This window comes from Malania oleifera, chromosome 2 (assembly GCF_029873635.1).
Source record: "Malania oleifera isolate guangnan ecotype guangnan chromosome 2, ASM2987363v1, whole genome shotgun sequence".
Taxonomy (NCBI): Eukaryota; Viridiplantae; Streptophyta; class Magnoliopsida; order Santalales; family Ximeniaceae; genus Malania; species Malania oleifera.
Window position 1 is genome coordinate 62,704,425 of NC_080418.1, and position 15,904 is coordinate 62,720,328.

The window sequence follows — 15,904 nt, forward strand, 5'->3', positions numbered from 1 at the left end:
AACGTGAAATCAAAAGCATTTTCATGATGTATTTTTCTACTTTAAAAAAATAATTATAAAGAAAATAAATATAAGTTAAAAGGACATTTTGGGATAATTTAGATATTTTGACACAATTATAAGTAGTTATAGGGGTGCTTTGCATCGTTTAAAAATCATACCAAGAAATAGGAATCCCCTTTCAAGTATTAAACATTTTTACCCTAAGTTTGGTTTACTGAATGTCTATTTTTAGAAATATATTAGGTATAATCAGTTAGTTAAATTAACTATGCAAAAAATTATGCTGATACCGTAAAAGCAAATAATAATTTGAAACATTTTATGAGTTCATACCAAGGAATAGACAAGAAGTAATTACTTTCAAATTTTACATGTCTATTCTTTTCCTATTACATGTTGAATGAAGAAATAAGGAACATAAGAGGAATGGCTATTACCTAAATTTCTAAAATTTTCACTATATTCCATTTTACTCCAAGAAATAGCTATTTCGTAAACTAAATGAAATACACTTTAAAACTCCATTCAAAATTTAGAAAGTATTAAATCCTTGTGTATCAAATAGTATCAAAAATGAAAGTTTATTATAATATAATTAAAAATTAAGAAAAATTAAACGTTACTTATGTGTAAAATCAATTTATTATCCATTTGTAATTATACTTTTTTTTTCTTTGCACTTTCTTTGATAATCAAATATATTTAAAAAATTGCTTAAAATTAACTCATTCCTTTTTCTTTATATTTTTCAAATTTTGAATAACATCTAACAATCCATTCATATAAGTATTTTATTTGGGGAAATAAAATTAAAAAAATTTATATTTTCGACTTATGTTTTCTTTTATATTTAATACTATTAAAAATAAAAATTTGTTGCTATATGATTAAAAATTAAGAAAAATCAATTGTTAATAATGTGTAAAATAAAAATTTTCTATTCTTTGATTTAGTATATTCTTCTGTTGGAACTAGTGTATTCCCAAGAGGAAGGTGAGTTGGGTATTTAAAACTTTCTAAGTTGATTGCAATTTCACAAGCAATAATACACAACCTACGATCTATCTATAAAATCCTAAATGCGCAGATAAATAAAATGTGCAGAAATTAAATCATGCGCAGCATTCACAGAATAACATACATGTGCAGGACTGTAAATTACAGAAATGTAAAGTGCACACACGATAGGTTATCAAGGTTCGGCCAACTGTACCTATGTCCCCGCCTCTAACTCGCAAGCCCGAGGATTCCACTAATGCTCACTTAATGGGTGGAGTGGCACCGATTACAATTAGGTCAAATTCACAGGGCTGACCTTAACCTTTACATACTCTCCTTACAGGCAGAGAAGGCCCTAACAACCGATCCTTATGAGTTAGATCAAACCCCCTCAGGCCACGCCTGAAATACAACAAACAATTAAAATTTACGTGCAATTTTAATGCTTCTAAACACAAGAAGATTTGTACTGATACAACACAATATAATCAATGCACCTCAAGATGGTAAGATCTATAAGTTTAGTGCAAATATGTGTGTAATAGCACTCAATATAGAGACCCAAATAATTATCTTAATTTAATAACAGAAGGAGGAGAGGAAAGAAGAATTAAAGAAGGAATTAAATAGGGTCTCGTCGATGAACGCAGGGGATTCGTCGACGAACACACATAAGGGGCTCGTCGATGGGGACATGTCTCGTCGACGAGAAGATACCGAGAGGATATATCACAGTTCTAAATTTCATCGACGAAGAGTAAGCATTCATTGACGAATTTCCTTCTTGACCTCGTCAATGAAGTGACGTGACTCGTTGATGAAGGCCAGTGTATAAGTAAGCCTAAACTTCATTTTTGGCCAAAATTCACGCACAAATTCCTCTCTCTCTCTCTCTCCTGTTTGACCCATACTCTTTCTCTCTAAGTTTTCGGGCTGGATTTTCGTCGATTCGACGATCCAAGGCCACCACGACACTCCTGAGAAAGTTCTCTTCAAATCTACTTGAGTGGATCGTTGGTGGGGCTGCTTTGGATTACATCCCAAGTTTAGGATAAGGCTTTATATTCAGTATTTGACTTTCCTATAGTTGTAGAAATTGTAGTAGTCAAGAAAATACTAAAGTTTTGTTTTGAGAAATGTTGATTTCAGGGTGTTGAACGAGGAACTCTACGGGTGCAGGACTAGTTTATTTTAGGGGCTTTTCATAAGTCAAATAAGGGAGTAAATTAAAACAGTTATTTTCCATGAAAATTATTATTACTTGTTAGAAAATTAATTTTCAGAAAGCATGTATTATATGTATGAGTATGTTGGTAGAAAATGCATATTTGGAAAAATACTGTTATTATACAATAAATATGATTTTTGAATGAAAATTATGATTTTATTCAGCATTATGCGGCATGAATATTTTTTTATTCAAACGGTATTTTGTTAATCAAGTTTACAAGAAAAACATATTTGCATCTATTTCAGTATAATACAGCACATTATGTTCTCAGAATACATGATAAATAATACATTTATTCATATCAGTATTTATGATATGTTCAGCACAAAGGTTGTGATTAATAGCCAACGCACGGTCGTGGATTATGTATATTTTCAGTGCAAGGCCGTAATTATAAATGTTTCGACGCAAAGCCACAATATAAATGTAATCGGTGCAAGGCCGCATTTATTTATGTTATTATAGAAATCAGAATGTGCTATCAATCTATTTACATTAAACAGTATATTATCATGTATTATATGTTATTAGAACCCAGATGATAGTTTAGATCAGTTATAGGAGCATGGTACCATAGCTATATATGGAAGTTTAGTTTAGTTTAGACTTGTGCTAACCGCCCCTGCTAGTAGAGGGGGTGGGAGATGGATAGTCGATGTGGCTTTCAGTGTAGAGTTGTAGACGTCCACCTGGTAGTCCAAACCAGGGTGTGGTGGGGTCATCATACTTACAGACATTCTTGACTCAGCAGTGGTCGGTCAGCCATTGTCGGGTCCCGCCTTCGAGTTGCACAACCCATTATGGGGGGTAATACATGACATCCGCTAGCTATTCATCCTGGGTAAATTTCAGAATTACTAGTTATATCAGACGATTTATGAACTGTATGACTTAGTAGAATTATGAACTTATATGTTTATTCAGCTATGCTATTAACAGTGTTTTTGAGTATGTGACATGTACTGCATTTCTATTATAGTATTAAATATTCACGTTACCGCAAAGTTGTATTTAGTTTATTTCCTTTATGAGAGGTGTCTCACCCCCAGCTTAAATTATTTTAAGGAACCCAGATAGACCGGCGGACCGAGGTTGCCATTGAGGCAGAGTTATCACCCCACTAGGAGGGTGAGTCTTTTGAGTTAGGATCAGTAGATTTTTGCTGAAAGATCCTAAATGTATCTTTTGATGTTTTTGGATATTGTATTCGTGTATACATACGGTATTATGGTGGATTATAGTTAACTCTTGTACTATGCACTTTATGGTTTAGAGATTGTAATTTTATTTTTACTGCTGCTTAGGTTTTCGCTGTGTATGACATGTGTATCCCTGTTACCCATAGGTTCAGGTTAATTTTATGGCTACTTAGTGGCATTAGGGTGTTAATGTAATTAATTATATAGTAAATGAAGCAGGACGTTACACCCAAGTTAATGTCACTAAGAAATCAAGTGCAAGAGTGTATTATCAATCAATCTTTAAAACAATATACATAAATATATTTCAATCACAAATAGAGTTTCAAAGATTTCCAAGAGAGCGACCAAATATCTCAAAAAGATTTTCAAAAGCTTTAAGCACAAGAGATATTAGAAAACTAAGCTTGTCAAAGATGTTTTCTACAAGAACACAAACCAAGCTCAAGAGTCTTGCAATCAATATGCAAAGACACACAAGCTAGCAAGATTTTCCTCACACAATAAATTTATGAGCTAAATCTATGGGGAAAATTTATAGCTAACTCTCATTAACAAAATCAACAATCAATTGAAACCAAGAGAGTATAGCTTGTAAAGGGAATGTAGGTGATCTCAATATGCTCTCACTCAATAAGATTTTTCAAAAGAATAAGAAAGTGATGATTATTAGGATTTGAATGTGAAGGAATAACTCTAAAAAATTCAAAGGAAATTTTACTAATCAAAATCCCTAATCCCATCTTAATTTTGCAAATGAACTCATATTTATAAACATGGAAAGAATTATGACCTTTGGGGACACTAGGGGAATTATTAAAATTGTTTTAAAAGAGTATAAGAAAATTAACCATGTTTTAACCCCAATTAACCTTGGTAAAAATCGAGCAACCCGAGAGTTCGGTCGACCACTTTTGAGGTTCGGTCGACCAAGTTGCTCGATTCGATTGACCAGGGTGATTTTGAACTTAAGAGTTGGTCGACCAGACTTGAGGCAATTTTTAAGCCTCCACGGTTCGGTCGACTAGGCCAAGTTCAGTTGATCGAACTTGTATGTTCAATCGACCATGCCATTTTTCTTCTTCAAGTTTGGTCGACCAGGGCGTTGGGATTTTCCCACGTGCCAGTTCGGTTGACTAGGACATTGCAGTTCATTTTAGAAATGGTCAACCAACTAGTCAACTTTTTGACCCTAGGGAACTTTGGTCGATCGAAGTTCTCAGTGTGTTGGGGTTCGGTCGACCAAACACACCAACTTTGACCATTCAATCCTATTCTTCTTATAAAGTCACCCCTATTCACATGATAATTAATTGTAAGATTATGAGGGACTTTTCATGTAATATTTTGGGTCCTATGGTCAGTCTAAAGTCTAATAGAGCTGACCGAAAAAATCCAGCATCGGTCGACCGAAGTCACTTTATGGTCTTGAGCTTATAGATCTTACATGCATGATATGCATCAATTATTATAGACCTTTAGAATTAATAATATTACAGATCCAAATAGAAAAACTAAATACAATTACAAAAAAAAATAATTGTCTTCTTCTTCTATTGCTCCTTTGATCATGAAATACTCCAGAAGGTATGCTCTTTATGTCTTTTAGGCTTCCATCAATCCTTTCTCATGTGTGTGTTCTAAATTAATGACATGTTCAAGTACTAGGTACACACATTAGTAACATACGATTTGTCATTATCAAAACCAGGGATCATACTCAAAAAGTCAACATCTTCATTTTCTTTCTACTTTTTTTGATAACTAAACATAGAAAAGATGAATTCTTTCAAATTTTCTTTTCCTTTTCCTAATATTTCCAAGTTCTAAATGATGCATAACAAAGAAAAGAAAATTTTTGGAGGAAGTTACTTTCGTATATTCGATTATCAAGATAAGTGAGAAAGAATTAAAATATATAACATATTAATGAATACAGTTTTGCTTTGACACATCATTAGCATTTTATTTTTTTTTATTTTTTTAATCATATTCGAATAAAATTTTATTTCTAATAGATTTTGATTACGCTACTCCTAAAAGACTAAAGGAGAAAACTAGTAGTCCTCAAAATGTCAAAAATCAAAATCTCAATTTTATCCTTTGTTTTGTATTTATGAAATTTGAAATTTCACAAATGTCCTGACAACCAAAGCAGCGCAAGCCCCTTTCCATTCATAATCCCATCCATACGACTCCCAAATAGTTCATTTTTTGCCAACCATCAAAATAATCATCCATGAAAAATTAATACCCTACATCCTTTCAAAATTCAAACAATTAACTCACACACCGACTTGGAAGTTCTCAAAGTCATTAAAATCAAAATCCCAATTTACCCTTCATTTTGTATTTATGAAATTTGAAATTTCACAAATGTCTCACCACCTGTAATTGAATGCCACCCCTTCCCATCCCCACCCCACCGTCCATATGAATCCCCAATTGTTCACCTTCCAACAATCCACAAATATCCCACATCTGCTCAAAACCAAAACAATTAACTCGCACACCAACTTGTTAGTACTCAAAGTGACAAAAATCAAAGTCTTAATTTTAACCTTCATTTTGTATTCATGAAATTTGAAATTCCACAAATGTCCCAACACCCAAAGCTTAATGCCACCCCTTCTTGTTCCCTACCCCACTTGTCTATATGACTCTTCTATTGTTCACCTTCTGCTAACCCAAAAATTAATATCAAACACCTATTCAAAATCCAAACAATTAGCTTGCACACTTTCTCATCTTTACCAAGTTTTTTGTTCAAATCCTAGCCATATAGATTCTGCACCTAAAAGGATGAAATTGAAATTTTTATTTTTAGGAATGTTGTTGTTACAAAGAATATGGTTTTGATACTAATTTTTAAGCATTTTCATTCCCTTCTTCCCCCCCCCCCCCCCTCTTCTCTAGTTTTGAATATAGTAAGTGTGATTTTTGGTGTAATCCAAGGGGGTGAATTAGGTATTTTAAAAATTCCTAGGATCGGGTATCCTAATTTAATCATAATCAGTATTTCACAACCTACGGTCTTACTAGCACTTCTCAAAGGAATAACAATTTAAATGCAAACAATATTCAAGCAAGCACAATAATGAAAGCATACGAGTGCGGAAATTAAATAGAATAGGGAAGAGAAAGCACAAACATGAAATTTTTAATGAGGTTCGGTAAATCCCACCTACGTCCTCGCCTTGGGAAAACTACCCAAGGATTCCACTATCCGCTCCTTAAAACTGGGCGGAGCTTCCCATTACAATCCGCTTCTTCACAGAGCAAAGCGTCCCTTTACAATCTGCTACTTACACAAGGCATAGTTACCTCTTTACAATCCGCTGTTTACACGAGGCGTAACTATCTCTTTACAATCCGCTGCTTACATGAGGCGTAGCTACCTTTCCACGGTTCACAATCCGAATACAAATGATATGAAAATTTTTGTACAAATAGACGCTTCTCAAATAAGCTTATTGGTACAAATAAAATCCTAATATGCATTCTCAAATGATTTTCAAATGAAATTCAATAGAGTATGTTGAACACTCTCAAAATATTTTTCAAAAAAAAATAAGTGAGAGTATGGAAAATGATTTCTCTCAAAATGATTGACCTTTGCAATTTCAAATATGAGAAGCCTCTCAAGCAAGAAGAATATGAGTGGATATATTGCTCAAGGCTCTCTTCAAAAATCCAAAGAGTTTTCTCCAAAAAATATATTTTCAAATAAGAAAAGTATGAGAAATATGGAAAATGATTTCTTCAAATAAATTTGACTTTAGAAATCTCAAGAACAAAGGCTCTTCAAGCATTATATATGAAATGGATATATGCTCAAAGCCTAGCTTGTATAACCCCAAAATTTTTTCTCCAAAAATATTTTTTCAAGATGAGAGTAGAAGTAAAAAATTAAACTTCAAAATGGAGTATAAAAAATGAATAGGAATCAAAGAGTTTGCAAGTATGCTTTCCAAGAGTTTTTCCAACCTTTTTCAAGTGTTTAGGCATTTATTTATAGGCCAAAAACCAAAACTAGTCGTTTTATGGCAGTTAGGGTATTAAAATATAATTTAATTTGAAAACTAACCATTTTTCGGCCGTTGGCGCACTTTCTGCGTGGGTACCCTTCAGATTTTTAGACATAATTTTTTATATACAACTCCAAATTGGACGTTCTTGGTATCAAAAAAAGTTAAGAAAAAATCCCACAACTTTCATGCTAAATACATTTTAATATAAGGAGTGATTAATTGATAAAATTGCTTATCAATGAGATGAAAGAAACATGAAGGAAATATTTCTACTGCGAACACCTTTCAGTATTTTGGACATAATGATTTCTATATAACTTCAAATAGAACATACTTAAATCTAAGAGAAAATCCCACAAATTTCATGCTGGACACTTTTTAAGATAAGGAGTGTTTGATAAAAAAAAGTGCTCATTAAAGCAATGGAAGAAACATGAAGGGGTTTCTTTTAAGAAACTTGTTTTAGAAAAAATGTTTTCACGAAAAGTTTATGTGCCCTAAGGTCAATCTAAGGTCATTGAGCTTCAAATTAAATCATGAGGAATGCATGCACAATTAAACCTAATTAATTATTACAACCCAATAAATAAATGAAGTTTTCCCGCCTTTTGCTCTTCTAAATCCCCATGGAATACGCCGATTGGTGTGAGCTTGAACTGCATTTATGGCTTCCATTTTGTATCCTTCACTTGTGCTCCCAGATTATAATCTTGTACATTAACTAAGTACACAAGTGAGATGTTGTGGTTTTCATAATCAAAACAGGGATCGAACTCAAAAAGTCAACAATAACATTCTAAAAGTTTTAGGTTGGTGTTTAACTAAACTCATTTGTAATTATCAACTTGTACTGCAACTTATTAAAAATTTGGCATTGACCTTAATAGTGCTTTTATTTTTTGGAACTGGGTTAAAGGCTTATATACTAGCAAGTATATTTTCTTTTATTAAAGGATCCTATGATTCGCATGATGTTTGATTCCTTTTCTTTTATTAGTTGTAGTTTGCAGAGTTGTAGTGTTGTTAGAGTATTGCCTTTTATCTATCCAATATAGTTTATGTTTTGTTTTGTACTATTTTGTGTATCAATAAAATTTTTATTTACTTTTTCTAAAGTTCCTAACAAATTATAATGACATGTCGATGTGTTCTTGTAACGACCCAAAAATTCATATCATTTTCAATTTTTTTTATATATAATTGTGGTACTCTGATTCCCCTGATAACATCTACTATAACATCTCAATCCCAAAGTGGGTACCGAGGAATACCTGTTCGTAAGATAACACACCTATGCAACGGAAAACATAAAATTATAATACTATAAATACTATACCAGAATTTCAGTATTTTCCCAAAAATATACATACATATCACTCCAAAAACATCCACTAGACCTCCTAAGATCTACTCAAAAATACATTTCCCTGAAACACTTACCTTGTAGACAGGGAAGTACAAACATCCCCTCTATCTCCGAGCTTGATCTGCTCATCTAACTGGGTCATCTTAAATGTGTTAAAATACTCGGATGAGAAAACTCTTAGTAAGATGAAATATGCTATTACCAATGTGTGGCAACTAAGTTAACGTGAAAAATATATTCTTAAACAATTGAAGTTGAGATAACTCGTAAAATAATATACAATATAACTCACACCTATATAGCTTAAATACAACTACAATATATGATTTTTCTATTTAATCATACTTCTAGTAACTATAAATATATTTGTTAATATGTAAGTTTGTATATATGTATATAACTGTGAAAACTTCCCTGGGCTGTATTTCATGATTTAACCCCTCATGACAGGGTTGTACGGCTCATAGTGGGACTTAACAGTGGTTGGCCTACCATGATAAGTCAACTAAAACCTCCATCGTCATACCGGCCGCCTCAACCTAGACTACTAGGGAGCTTGCAATCTCTCCCAAGGGATGGTCGACTATTCATAAAATTCATACACTATCTGAGATATGTGGTTGCACTCTGATCTGAATAGTTACGGTACCATGCTCTGAAATATGATCTGATCCATTATGGTCTGATACTGTATAATACTAATATATATATATATATATATATATATATATATATATATATAATAGCCATAACATTGTAAAAGTTGATCTGAATAAACATAAATATCTAAATAAACTAGAATATTTGAATGTTATGGTTCTGTAATCTGTATATAATGGTATGCTGTAAATGCTATAAAAACATCTTTCTATTATATATGCTATAAATCATAATTCTGTAAGTTCTATAAATCAACCTTCAATATATATATATAGACTATAAATCATGATACTTTGGAAGCTATGTAAATTCTATACTGAATTGATATTTACTCATGCCGCACAATTAAATAATAAGAAACCCATGAACTATAATCATCATTTTCTGATAATAAAAGTAAGATATAATATGTAGAGTTTTCCCTAAAAACACATAATTTTATATCCCAAAATACATATGTTTTACTGGTAAATTTTCTAAAATTACTAGCATAGCATATTTCCCTTACCTAACTGGTTAGGAGATCTGACTCCAACTTTATTCCTATGCCCGCAGCATACCAAACTCCAAAATCCTAAAATAATATATATACATTCCTAATTCAATCAACCCAAACTCTGAATAATAACTATACTCACCCTTTCCCCAAGCTCACATATCCCATTATATCCATAAAATTCTAAACTACTTAATTATTTATCAATATTATCTGAGTTCCTAAGCGAACACTCGTTGGGATCCTCAATCCATGCCTAAGGTGTTTGGAAACCCAAACCCTGAAATTACAACACCCTAGTTTAATCAACTCAAACACCAGTATATTTCCATCTTATACAAAATCTGAGTTCAGGAAAGCCTGATAACTATAAAAACCCTAAAATAACCTGCTTACCCTAATTTTGGGATGATGCCTAAACTTCTCAAACCAAAATTCTACTCTGGCTAAGTTGTAGAGAATCTCCCCAGGATCATCATGGTAACTTCTGATTGTTGAACTAGAGAATAATAGGGCTGGAAACTTATGGAGAACATGGAGAAACCAAATTTTAGAGAGAGAAAAAGAATCTAGCTGAATTTTTTGCCCAAAAATATGATTTTTGCTTATTTATAGGTGGTTGGCCACGTGGCTTCGTCGACGAGACATGTGGACTCGTTAACAAACTGAAAGAAGGAAATTCATCGATGAGGATGTTGAGTTTGTCAACGAACCAAAGGGTCTGAATGTCTCCCTCTCGGTATCTCTTCATCGACAAGGCACTGAAGCTCGTCGATGAACCGTATATGGGCGTTCATCGATGAAACCAGGGGGTTCATCGATGAACCCTGCTTTTATTCCTTTTGAATTTTCCTTTTATTTTCCGAGTCTCTATATTCTCCTCTCCTTACAAAATTTCGTCATCGAAATTCGCTATATGTGCTGCACACCATCCTTTGAGGAAAATTTGCTACTTATTTTATTAATTACCCTCACTTATGACGGAGGAATACCGTGGTTACAATTTACGATTTTGGGAGGTTACAAGTATATACATAAAAGAAAATTCTCCCAAAACTAAAAACACTACCTATCCTATAATCCAATATACAACTTATACATACATTATCCTGCTCTACTTAAAATAAAACCAAACTATATTTACTTTACCTGAATTATTACCATTCCTTTTCTGTCTAATGCTAGTCCCCACTAAACATATGTGGGTACTTCTGTCGCATTTCCTCCTTAAGCTCCCACGACGCTTCCTCTACTACATGATTCCTCCACAGAACTTTTACTAGTGGAATTTTCTTGGTGTGCAACTCCTATTCTTTTTTATCTAGAATCTGCACTAGTGTTTCCTCATATGCTAAAGTATCTATAAGCTCTATCTCTTCATAATTGATCATGTGAGAGGGATCCAGGACGTATTTTCTTAGCATGGAAATATAGAATACGTCATGAATCCTGGATAGAGCTGGTGGTAAAATTAGACTGTAGGCGACTGGGACCACTCTCTCAAGTATCTCGAATGGGCCAATAAACCTAGGACTCAACTTACCTTTCTTCCTAAACCTCATATTTCCTTTCAGCGGAGCTACTCTAAAAAATACCTGATCTCCCACATCAAACTCTAACTTCTGACGGCGAGTACCTGCATAGTTTTTTTGCTGACTCCGAGCTGTATTGAATCTATCTTTAATAAGTCAGACTTTATCATATGCCTACTGCACCAACTCTGGTCCCAAAACTCGCCTTTCACCCATTTCATCTTAGTATAGTAGGGAACAACACCTCCTACCATATAATATCTCGTAAGGTTCCATCCTGATGCTGGCCTAGTAACTATTATTATACGCGAATTCAACTAGTAGCATTTACTGGGTCCAACTATGTAACGACCTAAAATTTCGTACCATTTTTAGAAAAAAAAAAAATATAGACTGTAAATTACCTTACTCTAAAAAAAAAAAATATAGACTGTAAATTACCTTACTCTGATACCCCTATAATAACTACTAGAAAATACCTATGCAGCAGAAAACACAAAACTATACAACCATATACACAATACCAGAATCCAGTACCTCCCCAAAATATACATATATAATTACACATGATCCCAACATCTTCTACCTAAAAACTCTTGAATGTTACTAAAAAATACAACCCTCTAATAACACTTACCCTACAGACAGGGTAGTGTAAACGACCTCTTTACTTGCGAGCCTGATCTGTTCGTCTAGTTGGATCACCTGAAAAATGTTAAATCACTAGGATGAGACAACTCTCAGTAAGAAGAAATATGTTATTACTAGTGTGTGACAATTAAGTTTACATAAATAATTTACTGATAAATAACTGAACAAAGATATCATATAAAATATAATACTGTGTGACTCACACCTATGTGGCTTAAAATACATCTGTAATATCTGAGTTTCTATTTAATCATACTACTGGCATTATAATACATTTGTTGTGATCCTAAAAATTTGTATATATATATATATATATATATATATATATATATATATATATATATATATATATATATATATAACTGTGAAAACTACCTTAGAAATTTGTATGTCATAATTTAACCCCTCATGATAGGGTTGTGCGGCCCGTAGGTAGGACTTAACTCTGGTTGGCCCACCAGGATAAGTCAACTGATACTCTATCAATTCTCAGTCCAGACTTACTGCAATCTCTCCAAAGGCTCGGTACTAACATCTACCTTGTCAAACCAGCCACCTCTACCCAGAATATTGGGGAGCTTGCAATCCCTCCAAGGCACGGTTGACGGAAAATCCACACACTATCTGAGATATGTCGTTACATTCTGATCTTAAATAGTTACGGTACTATGCTCTATTGACTGAATCTGACTAAAATAATTAATTTGATTGAAATATTTCATCAGTATTTGAATCATGATTCCAAAAAATAATCATAACACTGTAAATCTGATATGTAAATACAGTAATATTTGACTAAAATAATTGTATATCTGATCTGTATTATCTGAATGAATAAACTGTAATATCTGAGTATTATGGTTTTGTAATTCTAGAAATCATGGTATTTTGTAAATACTATAAAATATCTATCTGTAAAATATCTGTCTGTATAATATCTGTCTGTAAAATGTTTGTCTGTAAAATATCTGTTTCTATAATATCTATTTGTAAAATGTTTGTTTGTAAAATATTTGTTTATAAAATATCTATCTATATATATATATACACTGTAATTTATAATTCTGTAAAAATGTGGTAAAACATATTTCTGTGCCAAAAATACTGTAAATCATGGTATGCTAAAAAATTGTATAAACTCAGTATTGAACAAATATCTACTCAAGTCATACAATTAATAAAACTCATGTTCTAAAATCTGTAAAACTATAGAATTGATACCCTGTATCTTAATAAACAAGTACTATAATTTACTAATAAATTTTCTAAATTTACTAACATAACATTTTTCCCTTGCTAACTTACGCCCATGGTGTCCATAATTCCATAATCGTGAAATTACACACACACACACACACACACACACACACACACACACACACACACACACACACACATATATATATATATATATTCCAGTCAATCAACTGAATTTCCCATAATAGTTTCATATTCACATTTCCTGAATCATAAACTACTTATCATTTGCCTAGGTCCCTGAGGAAAAACACTCATTGAAAACCTAGCCTGCCTACCGTGTATATACAAATCCTAAATTATACAAAATCCCAATTTCTCAATTTAACCTCAAAAATACATTTACGTCTAAGCTTATACCTTCAATAATTAAATAATCAACCCAAAACACTCAAATAACACCCTTACCTCAGTTTTGGGATGGTACCCCAAAACTCCAAATTGAAATTCTACTCTGCCTACGTTGTAAAGAATCTTTCGAGGAACCTCGTGGTGGTTCCTGATTGTCGAAATAAGGCTTATTGGAGCCGAAATTGTAGAGAGAAGGGAGAGGGGTCGTGGGTTCTGAAGAGAGAGAGAGAGAGAGAGAGAGAGAGAGAGAGAGAGAGAGAGAGAGAGAGAGAGAGAGAGAGAGAGAGAGAGAGTTTGATTTTTTTTTAAAAATAAAATATGAAGCTCTCGGTTCTTTATAACTTTCAGTACTAGCCAGAAAACCATTGCCGATTTTCTATGCTTCTCAGAAAACCGTCGCCGGTTTTCTACTAATCAGCTTCAGAATTTACTGTTTTACCTTTACCCAGCCGTGGTAAAAACCCAAAACCATTGCCGATTTTTTTGATTCCTTTAGAAAACAGTTGCCAATTTTCTCCTGCCTTAGCCAAAAATTTCTTTTTCTAATTTCTTTCATTATTATAATTTTCAGGTCACTACATTCTCCCGTCCGTATAAAATTTCATCCTCGAAATCTACTATTTGTGTTGTACACCATCCACTGAGGAAAATTTGATTACTTATTTTATTACTTACCCTCACTTATGGTGGAGGAATACCGTGGTTATATATACGATTTTGGGAGATTACAAATATATACAAAAAAGAAAATTCTCCCAAAACCCAAAACACTACCTATCTTATAGCCTAATATACAACTTATACATATATCATTATGCTATGCATAAAATAAAACCAAACTGCATAAACTGAATTTACTTTACCTGAATTGCTATTATTTTTTCTGTCTAATATTGATCCCCACTGAGCATATGTGGGTATTTCTATCATATCTCCTCCTCTAACTCCCACGAGGCCTCTTCCACCGCATGATTTCTCCATAGGACTTTTACTAGTGGAATTCTCTTAGTACGCAACTTTTGTTCTTTTCTATCTAAAATCTGCACTGGCGTCTCTTCATATGCTAGGGTATCCTTGAACTTTATCTCCTCATAGCTAAACACTTGGGAGGGATCTGGGATGTATGTCCTCAACATGGAAACATGGAATACGTCATGTATTCTAGATAACGCTGGTGGTAAAGCTAACATGTAGGTAATTGGACCCACTCTTTCTAGTATCTCGAATGGGCCAATAAACCTAGGACTTAGTTTACCCTTCCTCCCAAATCTCATAGCCCCTCTCAGTGGTGCTACATTCAAAAACACCTGATCTTCCACATCAAATTCCAGTTTTTGGCAGCAAGTATCTACGTAGCTTTTCTACCGACTCTGCACTGATTCTGTCTTTAATTAGTCAGACTTTATCATATACCTGCTGCACTAATTTAGGTCCCAAAACTCACCTCTCACCCATTTCATCCCAATATAGTGGAGAACGACACCTCCTACCGTACAATGCCTCATAAGGTGCCATCTTGATGCTGGCTTGATAGTTGTTATTATACGCAAACTCAACCAGCGACATATACTGGGTCCAACTACCCCTGAAACCCAGCACACACACTCGAAGCATATCCTCAAGTACCTGAATCATCCTCTCTATCTAGCCCATTTGTCTGAGGATGAAATGTCGTGCTGAATGATAATTGAGACCCCAAAGCCTTTTATAAGCTCCTCCAAAATCGTGATGTGAAATGTGGGTCTTGGTCTGAAACTATAGATACTAGCACTCCATGAGGTTGAACTATCTTTTGAATATATATTTCTACCAGTCTGTTCATAGGGTAACTAACTTTAATAGGTAGGAAGTGGGCAATCTTCGTCAGTCGGTCTATAATTACCCAAATAGCGTTCTAACCATGTAGCGCTAGCGGCAAACTTGTGACAAAATCCATAGATATATGGTCTCATTTCCACTCAGGGATGTGGAGTGGCTGCAACTGTTCTGCTCGCCTCTAGTGCTCAGCTTTTACCTACTGGTACGTCAAACACTACTCCACGAATTCCACTATCTCTCTTTTCCTTCCACTCCACCAAAAGGATTTTCAAAGATCCTAATACATTTTAGTACTACCAAGATGAAGTGT